The sequence below is a fragment of the Carassius carassius genome, chromosome 19 (assembly GCF_963082965.1).
Source record: "Carassius carassius chromosome 19, fCarCar2.1, whole genome shotgun sequence".
NCBI classification, from domain to species: Eukaryota; Metazoa; Chordata; class Actinopteri; order Cypriniformes; family Cyprinidae; genus Carassius; species Carassius carassius.
The window spans coordinates 5,398,881-5,411,586 of record NC_081773.1 but is presented as its reverse complement, the minus strand read 5'-3'; positions in this window follow the sequence as shown (position 1 = coordinate 5,411,586).

The following is a 12,706-nucleotide window of genomic DNA, read 5'->3' as shown; positions in this document are numbered from 1 at the left end:
AAGTTGGCACGGGGGCAACAAATGGCTAAAAAAGCAAGCAGTTTTGAAAAGATTCAGCTGGGAGAACATCTAGTGATTAATTAAGTTAATTGATATCAGGTCTGTAACATGATTAGCTATAAAAGCTTTGATTAGCTATAAAAGCTTTGTCTTAGAGAAGCAGAGTCTCTCAGAAGTAAAGATGGGCAGAGGCTCTCCAATCTGTGAAAGACTGCGTAAAAAAATTGTGGAAAACTTTAAAAACAATGTTCCTCAACGTCAAATTGCAAAGGCTTTTTCAAATCTCATCATCTACAGTGCATATCATCATCAAAAGATTCAGAGAAACTGGAGAAATCTCTGTGCGTAAGGGACAAGGCCGGAGACCTTTATTGGATGCCCGTGGTCTTCGGGCTCTCAGACGACACTGCATCACTCATCGGCATGATTGTGTCAATGACATTACTAAATGGGCCCAGGAATACTTTCAGAAACCACTGTCGGTAAACACAATCCGCCGTGCCATCAGCAGATGCCAACTAAAGCTCTATCATGCAAAAAGGAAGCCATATGTGATCATGGTCCAGAAGCGTCGTCGTGTCCTGTGGGCCAAGGCTCATTTAAAATGGACTATTTCAAAGTGGAATAGTGTTTAATGGTCAGACGATTCCAAATTTGACATTCTTGTTGGAAATCACGGACGCTGTGTCCTCCGGGCTAAAGAGGAGGGAGACCTTCCAGCATGTTATCAGCGTTCAGTTCAAAAGCCAGCATCTCTGATGGTATGCGGGTGCATAAGTGCATACGGTATGGGCAGCTTGCATGTTTTGGAAGGCTCTGTGAATGCTGAAAGGTATATAAAGGTTTTAGAGCAACATATGCTTCCCTCCAAACAACGTCTATTTCAGGGAAGGCCTTGTTTATTTCAGCAGGACAATGCAAAACCACATACTGCAGCTATAACAACAGCATGGCTTCGTCGTAGAAGAGTCCGGGTGCTAACCTGGCCTGCCTGCAGTCCAGATCTTTCACCTATAGAGAACATTTGGCGCATCATTAAACGAAAAATACGTCAAAGACGACCACGAACTCTTCAGCAGCTGGAAATCTATATAAGGCAAGAATGGGACCAAATTCCAACAGCAAAACTCCAGCAACTCATAGCCTCAATGCCCAGACGTCTTCAAACTGTTTTGAAAAGAAAAGGAGATGCTACACCATGGTAAACATGCCCCGTCCCAACTATTTTGAGACCTGTAGCAGAAATCAAAATTGAAATGAGCTCATTTTGTGCATAAAATTGTAAACTTTCTCAGTTTAAACATTTGCTATGTTATCTATGTTCTATTGTGAATAAAATATTGGCTCATGTGATTTGAAAGTCTTTTAGTTTTCATTTTATTAAAATTTAAAAAACGTCCCAACTTTTCCGGAATTCGGGTTGTAAGATTTTTTGCCAAATGTTGTTAACCAAAGTTTTGGTGACCACTGACTTCCATTTTACAGCATAGGGAAAACAAAAAATATCTAAGTATCTTCACTAACTGACCAATAATAATGTTTTATTATTATTATTATTATTAATAATAATATTTCCATTACCTTTTAAAAGCATGGATATTTACACATCATACATCTTAGGAAATCCACTGACAAATTACCCATCGAGGCCTAATGCAAGCACAACACTGGGAATTATAATGCTATATTGTGTTTGAAAAATGACCAAAAATAAAACTCGCTGCAGATTAATCATAGAGGGGTATATGATATAGCACAGGCCTCATGTGTGCAAACGATGTATATGAGCACTTTGTCTAATAGCACGTTATTGGTCTCTGGCTTATTAGGGCTCTATTCACGAGCACATTTGTGTCATCTAGACTGTATAGCAAGGGGCTCTACCACAGACCTGGTGTTACCGTACTGGATGGAGACAAGCTTGCATCACACACGCCACCCACATGATCTGTCTCTGCTCAAAGTCAGAGAATTCGTCCTCATGAGTTCATTAATCACGGCCTTTAATTGCAACCGAATGAATCGCAGCCATGCAGCTGCAGTGGCATAAAAAAGAGATGGGAAAAACTGATACAAGCCAGTCTTCACAGATGACAGGCTTCAGTTATACTCTATAGCATTACAGTACCATGATTACTCTTCTGACAAATGCGTTTATTAGTTACAATCCAAACCCGTGGGGTCTGCCGAGCAAATTTTGTGTGGGTGCCAATTCACAGGAAAAGTCAGTACTCATTGACACCATAATATGTATTTTCATTGCAAATAAAATAGGCTAACCAGACCACTTTGGAGGTACATTATAAGGAAAACAGAGACCTCTCGGAAGCAATTAGTTGTGTCTACTTCTCATTTAGAGCTAAGTGTAATTGCTCTCTTAATTAGGCTTACAGCACTTACACAAAGTCTAATCTGGCACGATTTTGACTGGAGGTTACAAGACTTTCACAACCCAAATGGCAGAAAACTGCACTTAATGCTGGAAAGAAAGAGCGCACGCAAACAAATGCAGGCATGCATGCACAGTCTCATTACATCACGTTACTGAGCGCACTTTAACACACAGACTGCTATTGCTTTAGATGGATTAATACATGCACACAAATAGAAATCAAAAGTTAAATGTCATATCAATTATATAGACAACACTTACTATATTTATTTAGTAATGTTCATTCATCCATTCATTCTTTCATTCAATATATATATATAAAATAGAATTCTAAATATATAGACAACACTTACTATATTTATTTAATAATGTTCATTCATTCATTCATTCATTCATTTAAAAATATGCACAGCCACACTTTACACATAAAGAACTTAGGTTTTGATAAATACTAAATTGAAGGCAATAATCAATATATATATATATATATTAATTGCATTCACAACAATAATATCTATCTATCTATCTATCTATCTATCTATCTATCTATCTATCTATCTATCTATCTATCTATCTATCTATCTATCTATCTATCTATCTATCTATCTATCTATCTATCTATCTATCTATCTATTTATCTATCCATCTATCTCTCTGTCTGTGTGTCTGTCTGTCTATCTATCTGTCTGTCCGTCTGTCCGTCTGTCCGTCTGTCTGTCTGTCTGTCTATCTATCTGTCTGTCCGTCCGTCCGTCCGTCCGTCCGTCCGTCTGTCTTTCTGTCTCGCTGTCTGTCTGTCTGTCTGTCTGTCTTTCTGTCTTTCTGTCTGTCCGTCCTTCCGTCCGTCTGTCCGTCTCTCCATCTGTCTTTCTGTCTGTCTGTCTGTCTGTCTTTCTGTCTTTCTGTCTGTCGGTCTGTCTGTCTGTCTGTCTTTCCGTCTGTCTGTCTGTCTGTCTGTCTTTCCGTCTGTCTGTCTGTCTGTCTGTCTGTCTGTCTGTCTTTCTGTCTGTCCGTTTGTCCGTCTGTCTTTCTGTCTGTCTGTCTGTCTGTCTTTCTGTCTGTCTGTCTGTCTGTCCGTCTGTCTTTCTGTCTGTCTGTCTGTCTTTCTGTCTTTCTGTCTGTCTGTCTTTCTGTCTTTCTGTCTGTCTGTCCGTCTGTCCGTCCGTCTTTCTGTCTGTCTGTCTGTCTTTCTGTCTGTCTGTCTGTCTGTCTGTCTTTCTGTCTGTCTGTCTGTCTGTCTGTCTGTCCGTCTTTCTGTCTGTCTGTCTTTCTGTCTGTCTGTCCGTCTGTCTTTCTGTCTTTCTGTCTGTCTGTCTGTCTATATCTCTGTCTGTTTATCTATCTATCTCTTTTTACTTTTTATTTAAATTAATTCACTTTGTCATTCATTCATTCATTCATTCATTCATTCATTCATTTATATCAGAGGGACTCAAGTATCAGTGTCCAAATTCTTTTAAGATGACAATATACACAAAAAATCTAACTGAATCTCTCTCCTTGAATAAAAAAGAAAAGAAAAAAAGAAAAAGTAATATTATGAAAATACTGAACTACATATACCTGACACCCCCCCCCCCCACACCAAAAAAAAAAAAAAACTTACGCCACTTCTCCCACTTACGCCAAAATGATTTTCCAAGCAAGCGATAATTTGAGCTGAATTGAAAGTAATCGTATCAACCAATAATGAGTGGCTGTCAGGTGAATGATTATAGGTTGCCAGACTGAAGCCATTTGCATTTAACAACCCAGACGTGTGGGTGAAGCAGCAGCGGACTCAAACACAACACACATTCACGAGACACCTTAAACTTACGCTGATGACAGCAAAGCTCTGGCTTTTTTTTTTTTTTTTTTGAGACCCTTTCGCATTTTCTCTAAATATAGCAGGATATGCCCAGCTCGATCAAAGGCCGAGGAAAGAGGAGCCCTTGAAAACCTACAAAGCTAAGTTAATTACAACAGAGCGTCATCTGCATATTCAAGGAGACCTCTACTAAAGATGTGGGTTTCGTGGGGTAATTAACTGAACACAGCATAATTACAGCTGTCTTGCTGGATGGCTTGACTGCATGGGGGGCGTCTTACAGTGGCAGGCCATCCTCCAGACCCCAACACCAGTGTCAGGGCACTTTAATGAGGCCAACTATGCCAACTATGGGGGTGCCCCAGTCTGAGAAAGCCACTAAAGACATCAGCCACTAGCAGAAGAGACGTCCCGGAGACCCCAGCATTCCTCTAGGGATCTTCAAAGCTTCTCTGATGGGAAATAAGTATGCTGAAGCAAACCCGTCATATATTTGAGCAATGAGGCATATGAAAGAAGCATGTAATGGGCCACAGGAATGTTCTGATGTTTAGCTGTAATGTCCAGAGTGATATCATTTATGGACAGACAAGAAAATTATAACATCAGCAATCACAAAGTGTGACATTTCACTAGTGGGTGCATGACTGTGCTGTTAAACTGTGTTTTGTTATAATGCAAAATGAGTTAAATGATGATAATGTAATGTATTATTAAATACAATAAAAAAAACATTTTGTATTTGTTCATTTGTGAGGTTTTTATTAATAATGTTGATAGTAAAGAGGCCACATATTAATATATTGACACAAAGTATTGGCAAAAACAAACAAACAATACAATATATTAATTTGCGTTTCCAAGTTTCTACATTATTGTGAGTTTTGGAGACTATGGAGAAGCACAGCTGATGCTGAGCCGTTCTGCTAATAACCAGACATCATTTTGTGTTTGTGTTGGTGTGGTAAATCAGGGTCTCCAGGCGTTGTGGATTTGCTTGCCTGCAGAAGGCCGTTGAGCACACATTAGAGCATCCTGGCCAGTCAACAGCAATGCATTTCGACAGGGAGGAGATTACTAGGATTTATCTTCACTAGCACATTAGAATACTGGCCCTGGCCTCTGCTCGTGGGAGGCTGAAGTAATCACCCGGATGACCTGCAAAAACAACACAACAAAGATCCAGCAAGTTCTGGAGTCCTAGGGCTTCACCTTGACATTTCTTCTCTTGCAGAGGTGAAGTATTGACATGACTAAAGGCCAGCTGCAAGACCTAGAATTAATTAGTTCCACAGGACCAGCTGTGATGGGAAGAATTCAACCAATAGTTGTTATAATTACATTTGATAGAGCCAAGAGCCAACACTCTTTCATCTATATACCTGGATTTCATATACATATTTAATGTTCGTGAGACTTTGATACATATTCAGAAGTCATGCAGTTGATATGAATGTATAAATATTAGTTCCATATGGATAGTTCTATAACTGAACACATGTTTTGCAAAATAATTTTTTTTATAATACACATATTCTATAGGGTCTGTCTGTCTGTATTTGTTTATTTATTAATTTACATATATAAAGGTATATATATATATATATATATATATATATATATATATATATATATATATATATATATATATATATATATATATATATATTTTATTATTATTATTTTTTTTTAAGAATTCTCATGAATTCTAAACTCTGACAATAATGTAGTTCATATGATTCCCATGTACAGGTCCAAACTTAAAAAAAAAAATCAAACCAGAAAAGAAAGTGATCACATTGTGGACGAATGAAAGTATACAACATTTGAAAGTTTGTTTTGACTGGAAGACTTACTCGATGAAAGAACTACAGTGTTAAATGACTATATTAACTTCTGTGTGGAGCTGGCCATATCTACAAAAGAGATTAAAGTTTATCCAAATAATAAACCATGTGTAACTAAGTGTATTAAAGAAGTTTTAATTTTGAGAAAAGTATAATTTATGAATAAGGATATTAGGGTACTTAAACAAACAGAAAGAGAATTACTAATTAAACTAAAGGAAACTAAAGAAGCTCATAAGAGGCGTTTGGAGGAAGCTTTTAAGACTAATAACACACAAAAAAAGGTTTGGGACATCATGAAAACAATGACTGGATTGTCATCTTTAAACAAATCAATTGTAATTGATAATGAATTTCATTTTGGGAATGAATTAAATACATTTTTTACTAGCTTTGAATGAATAGGTACACAAATGCAATGAATTAATAGATTATGTGGCTTCATCATAATCAGACAGAATTTTAATTAAAGTCGAGGATGTTAGGAAAACGTTTTAGTCTATAAATATGAAAGAAAATCATCTGTTGGTCCAGATGGATGTAGTGCAGGTCTTTTAAAGAATTTTGCACATGAATTGGCTCCGGTGTGGCAATCAGTATTTCAAGCTCAGTTGACACACATACTGTCCCTGCGTTATGGAAGACAGCCTATTACCTAAAATTGAATGTCCAAAAGAATACAAAGATTTTAGACCAATAGCCGTTACTTCAGTAATTGTTAAATGTCTTAAAAGATTGTTCCTTCAGCACTGCAGTTGCTGCTTTGGTGCATATAATTTCTGAAAAGTTATATAAATCCAATACAACTATAAGAACTATGTTTTTAGACTTTACGTCTGCATTCAATACTATAAAGGTTGACATATTGGTGTCAAAACTTGTACAGCTGGGTGTAAATCCCTATTTGATTCATTGGTATATCCCATTCCTCATTAATAGAGTTCAGAGAGTCAAAGTAAATAAAACGTTGTCATCCGCTATCATAACAAATGTCGGAGTATCCCAAGGTTGCGTCAGTTCTGCCGTACTTTTCACCTTGTACACAGATGACTGTTGGACTGACATGTTAAATCAGTATATTTTCAAGTATTCTGATGACACTGTTTTAATATCTGTGTTGAATGACGGGGACAGGCCTGGGTTTCATCAACAGGGTGTGACTAAATCGGTAGAATGGTGCGAGAACAATGATCTTGTCATCACAACTAAAACAGAAGAGATTATATTTAGGTATACATCTGATATTAATACAACGCCTGTTTTTATTCATAATGGAAAAATTAGACAGGTTAAAACATACAAGTATTTAGGAGTGATGATCCCACATGGAAAAAACCTATATAAACATATGTTTCAATATAGATTTTGATATAGGTTTTTAATATATGTGACATTTAAAATTGGCCGTTTTCCTATATTATATGTACATATATGCACATATATGAACACACACACACACATTCACACTTTCGGAGTAAATAAGCAGATTCTTCTGTTGTTCATTATGTCCGTGATAATGAGTGTACTGCAATATTGCAACTCCATTTGGTATAGGAGTTTGTCTGTTATGCTAAAAACAAAGTTGTTTAATCAATTAAAAATTTGCTCAAGGATTGTCAGTCAGCCCCTTGAGAAGCTAAATGATTCGGTTTATCATAATAATTTGTTAAGACTGGCAAATGATATAGTTTCTGATACTAACCATGTCCTGCATAATGAGTTTGAATTATTACCATCAAACCTGAGGTACAGAGTCCCAAGATTTAAAGTTAGGCTGAACCATTCTTTTGAGCATCAGGAGTTGAAAAAGAAACTTAATAAAAAATCTAGAGTATTGTGAACATGGTGTAGTTGGAGGGTAAGGTATAATGTAATGTTTAAGGGTGTTTAAGGGATAATGTGTTTTTGTTCTTGTGTGGATGAAGTGCATGTTATTGTTTAAAGGACGTCGATTGTTGTAAACATATACTGTGATGCAAGAAAAAATTCAGATTATATTGAATCATATCAAATGTGTTATAAACTATCATGTAACATGAATAATATGAAGTGATAAATGATGTAGTCATGATGATAAGCAAAACGTCTCTAGGTTACGTATGTAACTATAGTTCCTCGAGGGAACGAGACACTGCGGCGAACAACGCTTTGGGGAACGCGCTTAGCGTGAGCGACTCTGAATATTGTGTGTAATCAGTCCAATGGACGAGCGTGACGTCACAGACGGGGTGACGTAAGCGACCAGGAAGCTATAAAAACACGTGCCGCACAGCTGGCATCAGCTTCGAGTACCAGCAAGTGCCGGCAGGGGTGCCGGGGGTATGGCTCCGAGACGCAGCGTCTCGTTCCCTCGAGGAACTAGGATTACATACGTAACCTAGAGACGTTCTTCTTCAAGAACTCGAGCTGCGTCGAACAACGCTTTTGGAATGAGTACCAACGCCGCTAGACTAGCAAACCGCTGCCTAGTGTGTATCCGAAGAGCACAGCTTAGAACGAGAGGACAGAAGCACCTGGAGTGACTGGCATGTCTAGGCCATAGAATTTAACAAATGTAGAAGGTGTGGACCACCCCGCAGCATTGCAGATGTCCAGCATGGATACACCTGCTAGGAAGGCCTTGGAGGCCGACCATACCCCGAGTAGAGTGAGCCTTGGCTCCCGACAGCGGGGGATGACCAGAGGACTCATAGGTGGCGTTGATAGCCTCGACTATCCAATGACTAATAGTCTGCTTAGAAGCAGGAGAACCCCTCTTGGAGGGACCGTAGCATACAAGCAATTGGTCAGTTTTTCTCCACAGGGCAGCTCTGTGGACGTATGCGTCCAGCGCTCGAACTGGACACATACAACATAGCTTCGCTTGGTCGGGCTCCCGAAAGAGAGGAGGACAGAAGGCCTGCAGCACTACAGGTCGTGGTGTTACAGAGGGAACCTTAGGAACATATCCCGCTCGAGGGTATATGAATGCTTTGGTCATGCCAGGTGCAAACTCAAACTCACTTAAGTGGGGGCCACAGAGAGGGCCTGAAGATCTCCTACTCTCCGCAGAGAGGTGATAGCCAACAGAAAGGAGGTTTTAAGTGTAAGATGTCTGTCTGAAATATCTTGAATGGGTTCAAACGGGGGTTTGCACATTGCCTCTAACACCACAACCAAGTCCCACGGTGGAATACGGGACCGTACTGGAGGTCTCAGCCTCAGCGCACCGCGGAAGAAACTTGTAACTAGGGGGTGTCTTCCCAAAGACTGGCCATCGAGAAGGGCATGGTAGGCCGCAATGGCCGCCACGTAAACCTTTAGCGTGGAGTGGGTCAACCCTGCAGAGAGCCTGGCCTGTAGGAACTCCAGAACTGTACCACCTGGGCAGTTTGCTGGGTCTAGCTGGCGGTCTCTGCACCATGAGGTGAAGAGTTTCAACCTCAGGGCATACAGTTTCCTCGTTGAGGTCTGGATTGGAGGAGGGTCTCAACAACCTCGGTTGAGAGACCAGCTGCTAATAGTTGTGCCCCCTCAGGGGCCAACCCACAGCTTCCACAACTCCGGGCGAGGGTGAATTATTGTGCCCTGCGCCTGTGAGAGATGGTCTGTCCTGATCGGTATCTCCCATGGAGAGCTGTCGAGGAGCAATACCAGGTCTGCGAACCATACTCGGCCCGGCCAGAACGGGGCTACTAATAACAGAAGGACACCGTCCCGGCGTACTCTCGCCAGAACTCCCGGGAGCAGACGAAGCCTCGGCCAGGTCTGTATCATAGCGTCCAGTCCCAGAGGAGCTGGATGAACTAGAGAGAACCAAAGCCCTGTCAAACACTCTCCATATCTGCTTCACCACCTCTGGGTGAAGCCTCCATTCCCCGGGCCTCGGCCCCTGCCTTGACAGTATGTCTGCTCCCATATTTAGTTTCCCAGGAATATATACTGCTCTTAATGAGAGAAGTTTGCTCTGGGACCACACCAGGATCTGGTGCACCAGCTTGTACAAAGGGCGCGAACGCAGACCTCCCTGGTGGTTGATGTAAGAGACCACCGATGTGTTGTTGGTGCACACCAACACATGTTGACCCCTTAGGTCTGGGAGGAAGTGCTTCAGTACGCTCCACAGACCACGGGCAGGGTGGCCACTCATGACTGCACCCCAGCCAGTGAGAGATGTGTCCGTCACTAGTGAAAGTGACAAAAGTGAAAGTGACGTGACATTCAGCCAAGTATGGTGACCCATACTCAGAATTTGTGCTCTGCATTTAACCCATCCGAAATGCACACACACAGAGCAGTGAACACACACACACACACACACTGTGAGCACACACCCGGAGCAGTGGGCAGCCATTTATGCTGCGGCGCCCGGGGAGCAGTTGGGGGTTCGATGCCTTGCTCAAGGCCACCTAAGTCATGGTATTGAAGGTGGAGAGAGAACTGTACATGCACTCCCCCCACCCACAATTCCTGCCGGCCCGGGACTCGAACTCACAACCTTTCAATTGGGAGTCCGACTCTCTAACCATTAGGCCACGACTTCCCCAAAGGATAGATCTGTCAGAAGTGGGATAGTATTACACGGCGACAAGGAGCTCCCAGCACTGGGCCCTGATTCAAGAACCAAGGTTTCTTCCACATGTCTAAGGCACGGAGGCAGCGCCGAGTGACCTTGATAGTGCGAAGTAGATTGCCCCTCGGGGAAAATCCCTTGGTCTTGAGCCACCACTGGAGGGGTCTCATGTACAGCAGGCCAAGAGGTATCACGTTGGACGCAGCTGCCATCAGACCCAACAATCTCTGAAATTGTTTGACAGTAAGTGACTGGCCTTCTCTGACTTTCTCGACTGAGATGAGGATCGACTCAATACGATCAGGGGACAATTGTGCCTGCATCGCAGTCGAATCCCCTACTACGCCTAGATAGGTGGTTCTCTGAACCGGAGAAAGTACACTCTTCTTGGCGTTCAGTCTCAAACCCAGAGGGCCCTCCGGGAACGAAGCAGCTGCACCGACATACGCTCACAGTGCGGACAGTTGGCCCCCTCGAGAGCCGACTCAGCGTGCTTCGCTCCCAGGCAAACCACGCATAAGCTGTGTGTATCCCCACCCGTTATATATCGCGGGCAGGAACACACAACCTATAACGTGATTTGGAATCGCCATCAGAATGCTTGGATTTCGCCTTGCTCTTCGGCATGACTTGGAGCTCTAACTGGACAGACAACAGTAAGACAAGACAAACAAGTGACATTCACACACAGATCGCTTGCTGAAAGACACGAAGCTGACGCCAGCTGCGCAGCACGTGCTTTTATAGCTTCCTGGTCGCTTACTTCACCCCGCCTGTGACATCACGCTCTTCCATTGGACTGATTACACACGATATTCTGAGTCTCTCACGCTAAGCGCGTTCCCCAAAGCGTTGTTCGACACAGCTCGAGTTCCTGAAGAGGAACTAAAATAATGTTTTTGAGCCATTTAAAAAACTTGTTTTGTATGTGTAAATGTAATTGCCATCTGAGATGTAATGCCATATGACTAAAAATAACATATAATATAATATAATATAATATAATATAATATAATATAATATAATATAATATAATATAATATAATATAATATAATATAATATAATATAATATAATATAACATAACATAATATAATACTGAATGTATTTGCAGTTGAATGTAATATAGTTACAGCATCTACCATCAGGGGCAAGTTGCATAAAATATTTCTCTTATCAGGTTTGGTCATCAATTTTTTTTCCTTCTTGTCATAAATTTTGTAAGACAGTTTTTTAAAAAGTAGATAAGTCTATATTTAAAAAAAAAAAAAAAATAAATAAGATAAGATAATACCTCTTGGATAACTGCTTTTTTGTCAGACTACTTTTTAAGATGTTGTCTTAACATACAGGCCAAGTTTACAGTAACATGGCCCCAGGACCATCCAACCTCATCAAACTGCAGAAAATATCAACATTTAAACCATCATTGGCTGTTGACACCCTTTTTATTTAGATAAAGATTTATAAATGAAGGGAGAGATGAACACAAATAATATCTCAAAGCCTGTTTCCAAGTTCATGTTTTCCTTAGCCTGAGGGTGTGTAATTTAGAGGTGTGTCTGATCAAGCTTAAAGAGTAGTCTTATCCTGGCTTACAGTAGTAAATAGAACAGTCTGGAATAGGACAGATGCATCTTGACTCTTTGTCAGATGAGAATTGAGTGATTGCACGCGAGCTCTCAAGCACGCACCTCGTGCACGGTCAGCTTCTAGCACTGTCTTCCTCACGCTTGCTACTTCCATAAAAACATTTCACAGCACAGAATAAAGCCCCAAACACAGCGTTTACCAATGACACATAATTAACAGAGGCCACGATGGCAGGACCTGTTGTGTGATTTCTATTATTCTCTTGTCCTGGCGCCGTACGGGATGCGCCGGGGGCAAACAATGCGTGCATAATGCTAGCTGGCTAGTCAGAATAGATGAAGTTAGAGCCTGGGTGTACAGCCAATGGCGGACGCTCTCTTCCTGCCAAACCGCTTTTGCCCAGAAGCTGCCGTACAGCTCACGAGAGAGTCCAGTTTATAGTAAAGTGTGTACCTCAGCAAGTTCAAAGTGACACCAGCCCGCACACAATTTTCCCTTTGTCTATTTCAGGAC